The following is a 15,579-nucleotide window of genomic DNA, read 5'->3' on the forward strand; positions in this document are numbered from 1 at the left end:
TCTATTTATTGTAAAATAAGTAGGTTTATAATATAATATTTTACTAGTATATTTTAACATAATTATAGGCTTTTTATATACGGTTATAAGTAATATTTCTTAAATTATTTATTTCATCTAAAAAACTTTCAATATATCTTTTGTAAAGATTCAGCAGAAAGAATTATGAAATTTACTCAAAGAATTATTGCATGGATCTAGTAAACGGAACTGTGAATTATCTTTTATTATTTATAAATGTTATGCTTCTGAATAATTTTATAAATCAAAAATATTTCTACTTAAATGCTGTATCAGGTTTACTCCTGTTCGTTTAACGAAGAGAGGTAAACCTGATACAGCAGCATTCAAAGTATTATGTTACCTTTCACGAGTACTTTAGCTAATGAGTTTATTTTTATAAGTCCTTTAAATGAAATTATCATGATTTAAAATATATATTAAGTAGCTAAAAACAGTATATTTTGAAAATATTAAATAAGTTTAAAATTTCTATAATTACAGAGATATTTTACAATTTAATTTATAATTGTATTATAAAAATGTAAATTATTTAAAATAAAACACCATTTTAAATGAAAATAATTACATTTTAAAAATATATTCGCTTCTAAATTTCATTTATTTATTTATATTTATTTTTATAAAGAACATGGCTACGAAAGTCATCCAGGTTCCTGCTGATAGGGTTTACAGGACTATAGTACACAATTTTTTCATTATTTATGGGTTTTAAATTACATGAATTAGTTTTCTAGACTTAATTATAATTAAATTGTAATAAAATTAGTAATAATTAAAATTTTATTATGCTGATTCCAGCTTGAGCATCTCTATAGATTGGAAAGATCCAGGGCTACACCCTTCTATAAAAGGGGTGTACTCTGACTCCCTCTGTTTCTCTCGTCGACCTGATAAGGAAGAATGAAACTGTAAAATTTATTAGAAAGAAAAAACAAAGGTAACAATACATTTATTTCCAATAACAACTGATTTGCAAGGAATGTTTTAGATGGATTTAAATAAAAAATAAAAAAAATTACATTGTTAGATTTTTATTCAAGTAAATCCCAGACAGGATGCGAGAACGTAGTTTTGTTTGAAATTAATAGTTTTTATATACGATTTCGGAAAAAACAATTGAAGAATGAACGCTTCACGGCTTATATTTACATCAAAGACAATCATTTTTCTCTTCTGTAAATTCTTTATTAAAAGAAAAAATAAAATAAAATAAAAATGTCATATCAAATACCTTCTCGCGAATGTTTAAGATAATGTATCTGTAAGTACGTCATTTTCAAGTCTGAGAATAAGTATACAATTTTTAACAAAAACTTAAGAAATAGCCATAAACAATTGAAAGAAATTTAATTCAAGCTTTCTATAAATCATTTATACACGAGTGAAGAAAAGATCAATTTAAAGAGCGAAATATTTAAATTTTCATTTTCTTTGTTATAGAGTATGGCAAAAAAGATGCGAAATAATCTAATTTTGTTCGTAAATAAAAGGAAAAGGAAAAGGATAATACATGAAATTTCATTATTACGCTTTATTATTCTTGTATATCTTTGAAATTTCTAAACAATACAGCTTCAGCAAACTAATAAGTAAGTAGAGAAGAGCTATATATATATATATAGCTCTTCTCTACTTACTTATTATATATAGCTCTACTTACTTATATAAATATATATAAATAGCAGTGCTGTTTGTATATATTTATATAAGCTGCTTAAACCTGCTTAAAATCTGCTTAAAATGGAACCTTAATAAAACGAACCTGCCTAAACGGGAAAAATATTCGATACCGTGCTAGTCCGGTTTACACAGATTTTACTGTATATAATTTTGTACGCGAATCGCTTTATTTTTCTATTTCATTATAAGTTTGAATAATAGTTATAGCAATTTCAAAGTTTCGATTTACTTACTTCGAAATAAACAGTTAATAAAAGTAATCTACTAACTGTTAGTCTCGATTGCTTAGTCAGTATCTATGAATGAATTAGAATATCTACACAACAAACCATTGTTTAACTTCTATGTTGAACTAACTTTCTTCTGAGTACTATTTGATTAATTCATTCTTTATCAATTCTTGTTAAGATCTAATTAAGAGAGAAACTAATTAACAGATGCTAATATAAAACACCTTTACTCTTAAAATTTAATTGTTTTCCGAGGTATTAAGAAACGTATTTACTTTGATTTATAGCGTGTAAATTATTAATTTTATAACTGATTTATTAACTTTTGTTTTCATATTGAGATTAAATAAAACGTTATATAATAAACTTTATCAGGGGTCTATCCAGACGAAAAAACTGGGGATTTTTACAATATGAATTAATACCATTTTAACTAACAAATAAATAAATAAATACATTATTAAGACTACTTTTAGTAATGAAGAAACATTTTATGTAAGTTATTTCATTTGTTAAAATATGGCTAAAGGGGCAAAGGAAATCCCTGTACCTGAGCCTTACACAAGCTCTTGTCGACTCTGCTATGGTATATATATAAATAAATAGGTTTTTCTAAAGAAAAATTTAGTCATTTATAATGAATAGATAATGTCAAATTAATAATAATTAATCGAATTAATTGTTTCAAACAGAAATTTAATTGTCTCTAGATATCGTAATGAACTTGTTACTAAAGAATGTGGATTGAGACCCCACTCGTTGTCAGCACATCTTTGTACCTAACTTTTTAAGTCGTTTTTGTATGAAATGCTATTTACAAAGTGGTATTTTTCGCTTTGTAAATGATAATATATATATGTATAATAATGTAATATATATATATTATAATATATATAATATATAATATATTAATATATATATATAATATATATATTATAATAATATATTATTATAATATATATATACATACATACATATATAATAAAAATTATGCAAAATTCCATCAATTATAACTGTAAAATTCTTTAAAAATTTTATTTTTAAGTTACAATTCGAGTGTTATATTTATAAGTAGACTCATTTTAATACAAATAAGAAAATAGTTTATTGATATATTATTTATCATAGAGAAGAGCAAGAGTTTCTAGACGAATTCTGCCAGAAGCGTGTCAGATTTAATGATTTATTGTTTACATACGAGCGAAAGCTTTTGTGTCAATCACATCTGTCACACATACGCTATTGTTGACTATCAGCTTGTCTCCATCTGTTGGAGGAAAAAATAAATAAACGCTTTATAAAATATTTCACATAAAACTCCTAACGCTTTATTGTAATGAATTAAATTAATTGTATTCAATATAATTTATAAGTTTTATTGTATTAATTATCGTTAAAATAATTTATACATAAGCATTTTGTATTCATCTGCAGTAGATATTGTTATACATTTTATTTGTTTATTTCTTTTAAGTGTTGTTTTTATTGCATTTCTCAAGACAATTGTAACTTTTATCCTTGTTGAGTGTCCTCCATAAATGAATCAATTTGCATTGAGAATTTGTCAGGATGTGAGTAGTTTTTCTAAACAATTCGCGTGCGAGTAGCATTTTTCTCACTTCTTTTACGTGTTTAAAGGGAGTTTTTATGACGAATATATATTGCCATTTTTCTCATCTCCATTAAATCTACCTATAACATAAATACTTTAATTATAAAACGAATGTTAACACTACTAAAACAATTTCTAACAGGTTTTATGTAAATTAAATGATATATATGCAGGCCCTTTAAAACTTTGATAAGGGGTAGAGTAAGACTTTAGAGGTCCTAACACTTAAAAAGATTTTGGTGCCCCAATACTGAATATGTAATTCATAATATAAACAATAATAAAATATAAAATAAAATTTTTATTTTTTGAAACGAATGGTACCAGCAAATACTGTGCTTTTAATTAATTAATTTATTTCGGGGGGCACCTTTTTGTAGACACTGGTTAGTTAAATTATTTGCAGTTTTCATCATATGATCATTGCAAGGCAATGAAACATTTCTGTAGTGCTCCTTTTCCTTCATGCTCTAAGCATGTGCTTACTTGCCTAATGGTTAATCTAATCCCTTCTTTTGGAACAATGAAATACATTTCTTTATACACAAATAGCAGATTTAATTTTTGTTAGTAACAATAACAATTTATAAGGGTCCCTACCCCTTTTTGTTTGACACGTTGAAAACTTTTAATGTAGTTTATTGTATTTTAAACATTTATTTATTAATTTTCTAGGAAAAAATACGATATTATCGTTTCTACACATGCATATATACGTTTTCATTTTAATTAACTTACATTAATAAGACCTTATAACATGATATTAATTAAATACACTTTCATTACTATTATCTTTAACTAGAGTAACATTTAACTTTCAAGTTTATCATTGGATATAACACTTGACATTACAGAAGTCAGGAAATTTATCATTGCATTATAATGTTATGACTTGATATTGTTTACATGCATTACATTCTCTTACTTGCAATTACATTATATTTAGTTCCCATGATAATTAAATGAACATTACATCTATATTATTATCTAACAATAAATTTTAAGTGCTGATGAATATAATGGCATAATCTGTTGCCTGATATTATCTATGGCTTTTAAAATGAATTAACCTATGAGAATGTTAGAAAACATTACGAATGGATAACATCTTTTGATATTTATTTATTGATTTTTTAATATTTTTTTATAATAATATATGGGGTAGAAGTATTTTTCTGTTAGAACCAAAATTAATGCTAATGCCTTCATCCACAGTAAGGAGTCCAATGTATGTTTGCACGTTCTAACTCGGGCCTACCCGTAATATAGCTTTCAACACAGGTAGAATGCTGAATACTCTGCTGAATGCTTTAAATATTGTACATTTCTCTATGATCCTAGTTATACCTTCAGTTGTAGATTTTTGACTTATAAATAAAGTGATATTAAAATATTTCTTGGTAAAATTGTTTCAGATCGTTTTATAACTCATTTTACACTAAAATAAATATTATATTTGTAAAATACATATAGAAAATGAATGCCAGATTGATGTTTTCATTGATTATTATACGAGATAAACACATGTCACGTGAACAGAATTTGATTTTCCTGAAGGATTTCATAAGAATAACAAGCTTAACCCTCATATCAATACAAAATTCTAATATTTTCCTATCGAATTTGGTTTATTTTCACTTCAAAATATTTATGCAAGGCGCTAAAATATCTTATTTGTCGCATTTAATTTCCAAATAATTAACATAGAAGAGAAACAATGTAGCAAGTTGAATATATAATTCTAGTATATTTAATTATTCGTGTAACAGAAACATTATCATCGAAATTATTCATTTTTATTCTATTTTCGAGTCATTTAATTTCTTAATTAAATGTATTAATTAAACGAATCTTCAGTACATAAATATAAAGTGCTAATTGCAATATATTAATCATAGAAAATGGAAACGAATTAATTGTAATTAATTAATTAATATATTTAATGTTAAATAACTAAACAAATTATAAGTTTCCCATTAAATCACTAAATAGACTAATGGAAAATATGTATAAAAATGTTATAAAATAGATATTAATTTATTTAAAATTAAAATTATATATATATATATTGTTACTGTATCGTTATTTATATTAATTTTTTAAATATTTATGTAATTTTAGGGGATTTTAGGGGAATTTTTTAGTAGCAATGATTGATCGATGCTGCCATCTAACGTATTAATATTTTACTAAACTTTATCATATTAAATTTGGAAATTTACTGTTCAAGATGTTAAATTTAATTACCAATTTATTAAGGTATTTTTTAAAATTTATAATTAAAATTAATACCTATTTATATTATCAACCGAAAAAAACGATCACATCTAATTTTATCAATGAACTTGATAAAGAAGTGAAGTTTTAATAATAAATTTTAAAACACAAGGCCTTAATTTAAGAAAGTGGAAGGGCCTTATATATATTAGAGGTTAGAGCTTCAACAAATTTTAAAATACTTTAAACGACTTCTTTCTAATTTATACATAAATTTTTCCAGTTACAAAAGGATAAAATACCAAATAGTCTTTCTGTTTGGAGCTTAATAACTCCTGTGCTTTTTTGTCGAAAATTTCTGAAATTCTGAGGGAACTTTGATTATTAGGAGGATATATGATATTAGGTTTTGGTGGTTAAAGGTCGAGGGCATGGGGAGATAATGTGGGTTGAGTGTATCTCTAGTAGGGTCGGACTTAATGACGATTTTCCTCTTTATTAGCATTTACAATTTCTTATAAAACTCATCCATGTCCTCAAAACTAAGCTCTTTGCTATTTTATAATAGTTAAAAATAAAAAAATGTTTTAAAAATAAAATATCACAACAGATGGTGCTACATACAGTTTTAAATGTTGCTTGGCAAGTCGAGCAACTTTTATATTAGACTTTTATTCTATCGTATTTTCGCGGAATGATCGACTTGACGGTCTATCTGGGGAAAACCCTGAAATCAGATATTTCCGTATTATAAAAACTGGAATGCTGGTAACCCCCAGGTTTCCGGCATGCTAGCCTCCCCCGTTTTTATGCCGGTATACAGGTCATTTCTCGAAAATAGGGTATTAAATTTAGGGTTAATGTTACCTTAGGTAGCCATGGCGGCTCGTCTCTAATTCCAGCAAGGAAACCGTGGGACGCACGTTCTAACCTAACCTAACCTATTCAAATAATTTGGTTGTTAATAATTATGGTAATTTATTAGAATAGGTTAGAACGTGCGTCCCACTGTTTCCTTGCTGGAATTAGAGACGAGCTGCCATCTTGGCTCCCTAAGGTAACATTAACCAAATTTAGTTACAGTATCCATTTGTGTATGTGTGTTGTAGATAAAATAAAATAAAAAATATAGCTCATTGGAACATTCTATTGATAATTAAAATTAAGTTAGCATTAGAATAGAATTGTAAATATCGAAATATTTAATAGAGAACTTGGAAAAACTATGTGAATCGTAAAAAAAAACCTCTTGTAATGTGCAATTATTATTCATGGCGTTCTTTGGAACGTATCCACCGCACAAAAAGAGGGACAGGTGTACCGTCTCAGCAGTAAAAACGACTGGAATGCAACGCAACAGAATGCCGGTATCGATACTCTTGTGGTATCGGGACATCCCTATTCAGATTAGGGATGATCAACTGTTATATGAGATGAATCCTCAGATTAGTAAGCCAGTAGTGGAGGCATTATGTCGTACAATATCAAAAGAATTGAAGCGCTCATCGGTGGTCCTCTACACTCTAACACGGGAGTCGTCTGTCCTAACAGAATGGGGTTTCGTTGCTGTTCAGCCGTTACAAATTTCGTCATTTTTAATTTGGTTTAAAAAAGAGCAAAATAAAGTGTTCGTATTTTGAATCAATGCAAAAACATATTTAGAACAGTTCTAATATGCGTTGTAATATTCCATCAAACCAATCTAAACCATTGCATCTGTTCGTGCTTGTGTTACGATTAGACCATGACGTTTTCTGCGTTTTCTGGTTGTCTGTTCGGGGTGTGCAGAGCTTTTCCCGCCGTGTATATATGCCACTGCTTTATCATCTCTTCTTAGATTAGAACGGCTCTGTACTTGATGAAGCGACCTTTCTCAAACTCCGTCATCTGTACATAATGTCTTTGACTACTCTTACAAGCATGCCTGGTGTTCTAAACAGTGAAAATACTGAACTAAGTGAATTTCTGCAATGTTTTTTAGAATAGTGATAATCTTAGTGATAATTTTCAAGTTGTGAAGTTACAAGTTTCGAGTCATTTCAAGTTCTTTTCCGGACTAAACCTTTAGACATATTTTACTAATAGATGATTAGACAAATCACAGAATTAGAGACCAAATTAAATTCAGGATTAGCGACTTTGCTTTCCATCATTTTAAGATTAGACGTCATTACTGGATATTGGAGTAGCGGTTTTAATTCACTCTTGTGGCATTATCTGGTATGCAATTGGATCACAAATGTAATAATTTACATGCATGTATGGACAGCCCCATAGAGTCATATTTTAATGAAATAGGTTAAAATTTACAATTGCCTCGTTACAAGTGCTAAAATTTAAATTTTCATAAATTATAAACAATATTCTAATTTTATAAGTTAAGAGTTATTTCATGGAATAATATATAAATATAGCTAAGACAGTTTTTGAAAGGGTTATAAATAGATTAATACTTTAATGATTTCCGCTATAAATTAAGTTAAATTTATTATTGTAAAACATTGAATAGGTTCAACAGTACTGTCAATTAAAATTCATTATTATATAAGTACATATTTAATTTTATTTAAATTTTATTACGTTTATATATATATATATATATATGTTACAGTCAAAACCCGTTTTTAGTTAGAACGCGTTTTAACTAGTTGAAAACTAGTTTATAATGGATGTCTTTGTTAAAACCCGTTTTGTCTAGCTAAAAACTAGTTTTAACTCAAATTCGTTTTTGACTAGCAGTAAATTCTAGTTATAACAAAGACATCCAGTGTAAACTAGTTTCAACTAGTTAAAACGCGTTCTAACTAAAAACTGGTTTTGACTGCAACATATAGAGTGATTCGGGGTAAGATGGTAAGCGGGGGAAGATGCCTACTTTTTGATATTTTCAAACGGTGACGTCAGATATTGTCATGTGTTTGTATAATGAATCGTTGGGCCAATATTGAGTGCGGAAAGCTGTAGTTGGCTACCGTTACCTCATTTTCTACATCTGAGAAGAATAAAAGCAAGATAAGAACGAAGCTTTTGTTGTGAAATGTTTCTAGAATCATTTTAAAACTAAAAGTTAAAATAGAATTTATGAAAAATTGCGGAATTAATATGTGATGTAGTTAAGGTTCTAAAGTTTCCATTGTGAGCTACCGCCGATCCCGATCAGACATGCTAGAACACGTGACCTCCACTAGGCATCTTACCCTAACAAATGGAAAAGATGCTACATTTTTCTTGGGGTAACATGCCTATTTTTTGTTAATTGAATTCCAATATACCTATTTTTAATAAATTTTTGTTTTTCTCGTTTTATTGCAGGATATGCATAGAAATTATATAAGGACTTCTCAAAAAGGATTTTGTAACTGAAAAAAAAGCTTTCAGCTAGCTATAGAGCACGTTAGAACGGGCGGAAACTTAACAATACTTATACTGCGCTGTTATACTTACTATTGAAGTACTTTGTACTACATATGCAATAAATTAAATTTGGTTAAGATATTCGAAAAAATAATTTCGTGCAATTATATTTGTTATCTTACCCTAATAGCATTTGGCATCTCACCCGGATACTTGGGGTGAGGTGCCTAAAATGCCAGACAGTAAAACAGTCGTCCTCGCAAACACAATATATATAATTATATTTTTCATATACTCCAAAAGTTTTATTTGAAAAACATGCTCGAGAATATGATATTTTCGTTATAGGCGTCCAAAACCCAAATTATCGTTACAATTTCCTTCCTAAGCAAAATGTTAGTCATCTTTCCCCGAATCACTACACATAACTTTATTTATTTTCCCTCAAACATATTTATGTAGCTAAAATTAGTTTTAACTAACGTTAAAAGTTAAAACTAGTTTTATCTAAAATCAAACATGTACAACAGTAAATTAACTAGACAAAACCCGTTTTGTCTAGTTAAAACTAGAATTTACTGCTAGTCAAAATGAATTTGTTGTTAAAAGTAGTTTTAACTAGACAAAAACGGGTTTTAACGAAAACATCCAGTATAAACTAGTTTCAACTAGTTAAAACGCTTTCTAACTAAAAACGGGTTTTGACTGTAACATATATATTAAGCCAATTATCGCATTGTCAATTCACAAACCTCACTTTATAAAGGAATTTTCAAAAAAAAAAGTGCATTCTGGTTAATATATATATATATATATATATATAGATGTTAAGGAATTTATTAAAGAATAAGCTCATTTATAATACCACGTATGTTAAAATAAAATATAAAATAAAAAAAGAAACTATAGAATTTTTATTAAAAGGAAAGTTTTATATACTTTGATATTATTCTAACATCGTAGTAATCTATTAAGAAATTTATATCTTATCGTTTTAGTATATGTATTTGTACTTGTACTTAAAACTGAGGTATAAAACTTACAATATATTCTATATACACACAAGTGTTTATATGTATTTTAGAATGACTTTTATTCTTACTTTTTATTGTTATTTTAGTGTTTCTTATTGTTATTCTAAGACGTAGCTTTCGTTTGCCCAATGGACATTGATATGCAACTTTTCTATAAATAAATAACTACACTTAACAAAGCGACAAAGAATACTCAAAATTTAAAATATACTTCACTTTTCGCTTTGGAAACATATCAAGAAAAATAGTCTCAAGTTCGAAAGAATAGGATTCTCTCGGAAATCTCAACTTCTATATTTACATTAATTGGTACCATGTATGAAAATAGTTTAATAATTCAGACAATTTTCTTAGTGTTTTTGAGGTTTATTATAAAAATCCAGCAACGAGTTGCGTAACTTTCCTGGCAATACAATTTAAATTGTGTATGTTACCATCTGTTATGATATTTCTTTTAAAAACTTTTTATATTATTAATTAATATAAAATGGTAAAATGTTTAGTTCTGAAGGTAGAGATGAGTTTTATAAAAAAATTGTAATGTAATACGAGTAAAATCTTCATTAGGACCGACCCTTCTGGAGATACGACGCATGATCCCTCTTTATATCCCTGCTGTCTTGAACTTTAACCACCAAAACGTAATAGCATCAATCTCCTAATGCACGAATCTCCCTGCAAAATTTCGGAAATTGTCGACAAAAGACACAGGAATTAGTAATCATTGTATTGGGTGAACAAAATCGTGCCCCTCCACACACATATTAACATCCAACCATACAGAAAAAAACCCCGAATGTTTTTGTATTTCTCGACGTTTTAAGGTCTCTTGAATTCAAAAATGTAAAATCTTGGAGGGAGTCGTCTTTTGATCGATTTTCATACTTTTCCTCTGTTATATATAACAGCCGGGGAAGCAAAAATGAGGACATAGTATAATTTTTGTATTTAATGTAATGTTATTTTCATATTTTAAAGCGAACTTCATCTTACTTGTTGATCCACGTTTGTATTATCGAAGTAATTTTATAAATGTAACAATTATGTAATGAAACATTAATAAAATAATAATTAAACAGTTTTTTTAATGTAAAACGTTTATTTTATTAAAACTTCTTAGCGAATATTAATAATTATTTATTGGGCTGCATTTTGAAAAAATTGTAGATGTATAAATTATCACTGTCGCTGTCTGTCTGTTCTTTAATCTCGGAAACGGTGTTAGACCAAAGTCGAGATCAGATATGGAAAGCTTAGGGGATGAGGTCCTGATTGACTATCTACGAACTACCGGTTTGGACTGAACATCACGTTATTTCAATTGAAATATTTCCTCCTGAACGGAGTTAAATGAACTGCATGACTTCATTGTTAACAGGATCAGTATGTTGTACAGGGGTAAGACAGTGTTAAACTTAGGTTGATTGTGACGATGTCACAATAATTGTTCGTTTATTATTTAGAATGCTATAAAGATATCAATGTTTATTAACATCGATGGTCGATGTCAAAGCATCAGTCTACCGCTCTGGGGTATCCGGAATCAAATCCAAGTAAACATTTCATATTCCCCAGTTATTCTTCATGGCGGGACTGAACGCCTATAAAAAATCATGTAAAACTCTATCCGGCCGGTCCTATTTTGGCCTGGCCAAACTCACGAGAAGTATGAACAAAGAGACACTTTTAGTGCCCTCAGGGCCGAATTAATTAAAAATAAAAATAAAATAGGGTGATAATATTGAGCATAAAGAGATATTAAGCTTTGTATTCTTCTTACACGTTCTTCATAGATTTAGAACCCAATTAAAGCATTAACGAAAGTAGGTCTTAATTGTAGGTTTTAACACTATTTTAATAATAATAATTATAATATATATAATATATATAATTATTTAACACTATATCTAACACTGTAAACATATATAGTTTTATATATATATAACCAATTATATGTAAAAATAATAAATTAATAAAATATGACAGGGAGAAATATATAAATGGAACATTTATTTTGCTAATTTAAAATAAATTTTATGTAAATGACCAATTATTTATTGTGCTATGTTACATCACAATGCCGGGATGCAATTTTTAATCATTTTTTAATCTAAAAAAGTGGCGTGACTCCCTCTTCAGACCTGATGTTCTCATATGCAGTACTTAATCAGGGTCTTCAGCCCTAAGCTTTCTATATCTGTTCTTAATTTTCACTTATCTAATTCCTTTCTCGAGATTAACGAAGGACGGACATACAGGTAGACAGGCGGAAGACAGTGGAAATGTATAGTTGTGCGATTTGATTCAAGCACTTTTGTTTGTTAATCTACTTGGACCACCGGTGATATTTAAAATGAGCTACAATTTGTATATACTTGTTTGCACTGATATTTGTAAAGTTTGAACACAATAAGAAATTTTCAATGCAAAGGCACTGTTTTATCTCTTTACCAACGATTTCTTATCAACCCTTATTCCATGTACAGTACATGGGTACTCACAGAGACCATTAACAGGAACGTTAACTGGGGCTTCTTTTGTGTACACAAGATATTAAACGAGTGTAAACTGAAGTACTGACTCAAATTCTGTAGGGTGTTTTTTACATTCTTGGGTTCCTGGAGTTCAAAGATCAGGGGTGGTCGAAATGATCATCATACCCATAATAACCGGAAAAGTAAAATCTGTTATAATAATAATAATAAGTGAAATAATTCCACAATGTTATGTAAATATTATAGATTTTTCTAGACGGTTAGTTAAAATTAAAAACTGTTTTACCGAGAAAATAACAGAAAAATAAACAAAAAATAAACTAAAATAAGAAAAAGTACAATATAAAATTATTGCGCATTATAAATAACCCTTCACAAATACCCTACACAGATTTTAATAAAATTATGGAATAAACGGTAACAGAAGCTTCTCTACAATAGAAACAGCATTAATAAATCTATTAATAAACAACGTAATTAACTGGACTAAAATTAAGCAATTTATAATTTTAATAAGCGGAGTTCGTATTGAAGATATTTTGATCGTTAATATATAAAGCATTAATTAATTTTGTTCGTATACATGCACATTATATGAAGTATAAATATGCTATTATGCTTCTTGAATTCTGCTTCTATGCAATTTTAATTTGGGAGTGCTTCATGAATTCAAAAGTAGTTCTTACATTTGGACAATACCTAGTCACACTTGAAAAGCATACAAAATGAAAATTTCCTGTTTATTTTGCATTTTCTCTTGATTATATTCTTTTTAAACACATCGTTTATATTTTTACTCATTAATATATTCTTTTAAGCTATATTTACATTTAATTTTCATTCAATTCTGTATAATTCAAACAAATCAAGACTTTTTATATTAGAAAACATTGACTTTTTAAAGAAAACTTAAAAATAGAAGGAAAAAGTAAAATATTTTATTGTTAGATCCATTTCTGTTAATTTAGATAATAAGTTTTTAGTTTGTTGAGAAGATTGTTATTTACTACATGCAACAATTTTTCTATTTCTCCTTTATTTATGTCATTTATACACGCCCTTTTTTAAAATAAAATCAAAATAACATTAGGATTTAGTAGTAAACAGATATACAGTCGAGTTTAATGTCCTTTGCTATTGTATTGTTACTTTCGTAATTCTGTTTATGGCAAAAAATAATACATAAATAAACAACTAAACTTCAATTGCGTTCCAGATTTAAGTTTACTTTCTATTGAAATCACGAAAATAGTTTTATTTTTAAAGATATTTTTTATAAGAAATATCAAAAATTGATTAAAATAAATAATTAAGTTTCAGCAGATTCGGCACAACCAGAAAAGAAACCAACAGATGTCTAGAAATAAAGGCAACAAAATAAAAAGCCAATGCAACAACGAATAAGTAAATAAAATTTTTCTCTACGAATTCAATAGATTAAATAAAAACATGTTTAAAATCCAGCAACGAGTTGCGTAACTTTCACGACAAAAACATTTAAAATTGTGTATGGCTCTATTATAATAAAACACTTTATATTATTAATTACCACAAAAAGGTAAAAAAGGCTTAATTTTTTAGTAAAGATGAGTTAAATTCTGATACTGAGTAAAATTTTTATTAAATTCTACCACAGTCGAGATATGACGTATGACCCCCTCTCTATCTCCCCACTCCCTCGACCTTTAACCATCAAAATTTAATAACATTAATGTCCTTTATATACGAAATACCATGCTAAATTTCGTTTCTTAATCTTTTCTCCATTCTTAGATATTAAACTAATTAGACGTCATTATATACGGATTGAACCCATGTACCAAAAATGTGCATTTTTTTATGGTACCCGACACAAATTAAACTTGATTTTGTTTGTAGTTTGATTAAAATCAGAAATTATCTTTATTATATCTAAAAATTATATATTTTGGACCGCTTTTATATAATTTATAACTGACGTTTATTACTTGTAGATTATCTTGGTGATTACATATGCAAATTATGTCAATATCATTATTAGTAACACGGTTTTGGCTTCTGTAAGACATTAATTACGTAAGTATTTTGCTTAATTTATGGTAAAAAATTAACATATATTTTCGTGTGTGATTGCTAGACGTTTCTATGCAGTTATATATCACTTATTATTTATTGTAATAGGAAATTTATTGTAACAGGATGTAGAGACATGTCAGAGAGACTACCACGTGTCTCTCTAAATTCATCTTAAATATATAATAGAAAAAAAGAATTTCTTAAATTTTAAAATTATGTCATTCATATATATATATATAGTAGTACGGTCGCGCCAAACCGAACTCCTTGTCATCAGAACTCGTTGTTATCAGAACGGTGAAATTTACCTATGGTGAACAAAATGGCGGCTCGTCTCTGAATCCAGCAAACAAAAGAAAGGAAACTGTGGGGAAGCACGTTCTAACCTAACCTAACCTAACCTAACCTAACCTATTCTAATAATTTGATTGGTAATAATTTTGGTAATTTATTAGAATAGGTTCGGTTAGGTTAGAACGTGCGTCCCCACGATTTTCTTTCTTCTGTTTGCTGGATTCAGAGACGAGCCGCCATTTTGTCCGCCATAGGTAAATTTAACCATCAGAACGTTTCCTGACATTTCCTTAATTAAAATAATAGACTTGTCACCGCACACTTGGATCTCACGTGCAAAGTGAACACAAGTCACGTGTTGTGAACATTACTACTCATTCTTTTTGTGATCATATTTGACTTCAAAAAACTCTAACCGCTATTTGCTGCTGTAAAGTATTTTACAACAGTAAAATTAGCCTCAAAACGTAAGCACAATATCCCCGTTAATCCTAACTTTTCATTAATCCGAACTGCTTACCACTTGTCTCAATTAGTTCGGATTAGCGTGACCATGCTGTATAGGCCTATATACCTCTTACAAA

General features: G+C 28.2%; 1 protein-coding gene across 2 annotated transcripts in view; it reads left to right on the forward strand.

Moving 5' to 3' along the window:
• LOC136980822 (atrial natriuretic peptide receptor 1-like) overlaps positions 1-15,579 on the forward strand; it is a 294,166-nt gene that overhangs the window by 81,532 nt on the left and 197,055 nt on the right. Inside the window, exon 1 of one of the 2 annotated variants that reach the window (XM_067277017.1) lies at positions 14,632-14,701. The exons of the other annotated variant lie outside the window; for it this stretch is intronic. The gene's annotated coding sequence lies outside the window, so the exon portion shown is untranslated. Of the gene's footprint in view, positions 1-14,631; positions 14,702-15,579 lie in introns of those variants that run through there. 2 annotated transcript variants of the gene reach the window in all.

The sequence above is a fragment of the Centruroides vittatus genome, unplaced genomic scaffold (assembly GCF_030686945.1).
Source record: "Centruroides vittatus isolate TY-2023 unplaced genomic scaffold, ASM3068694v2 contig_726, whole genome shotgun sequence".
NCBI classification, from domain to species: Eukaryota; Metazoa; Arthropoda; class Arachnida; order Scorpiones; family Buthidae; genus Centruroides; species Centruroides vittatus.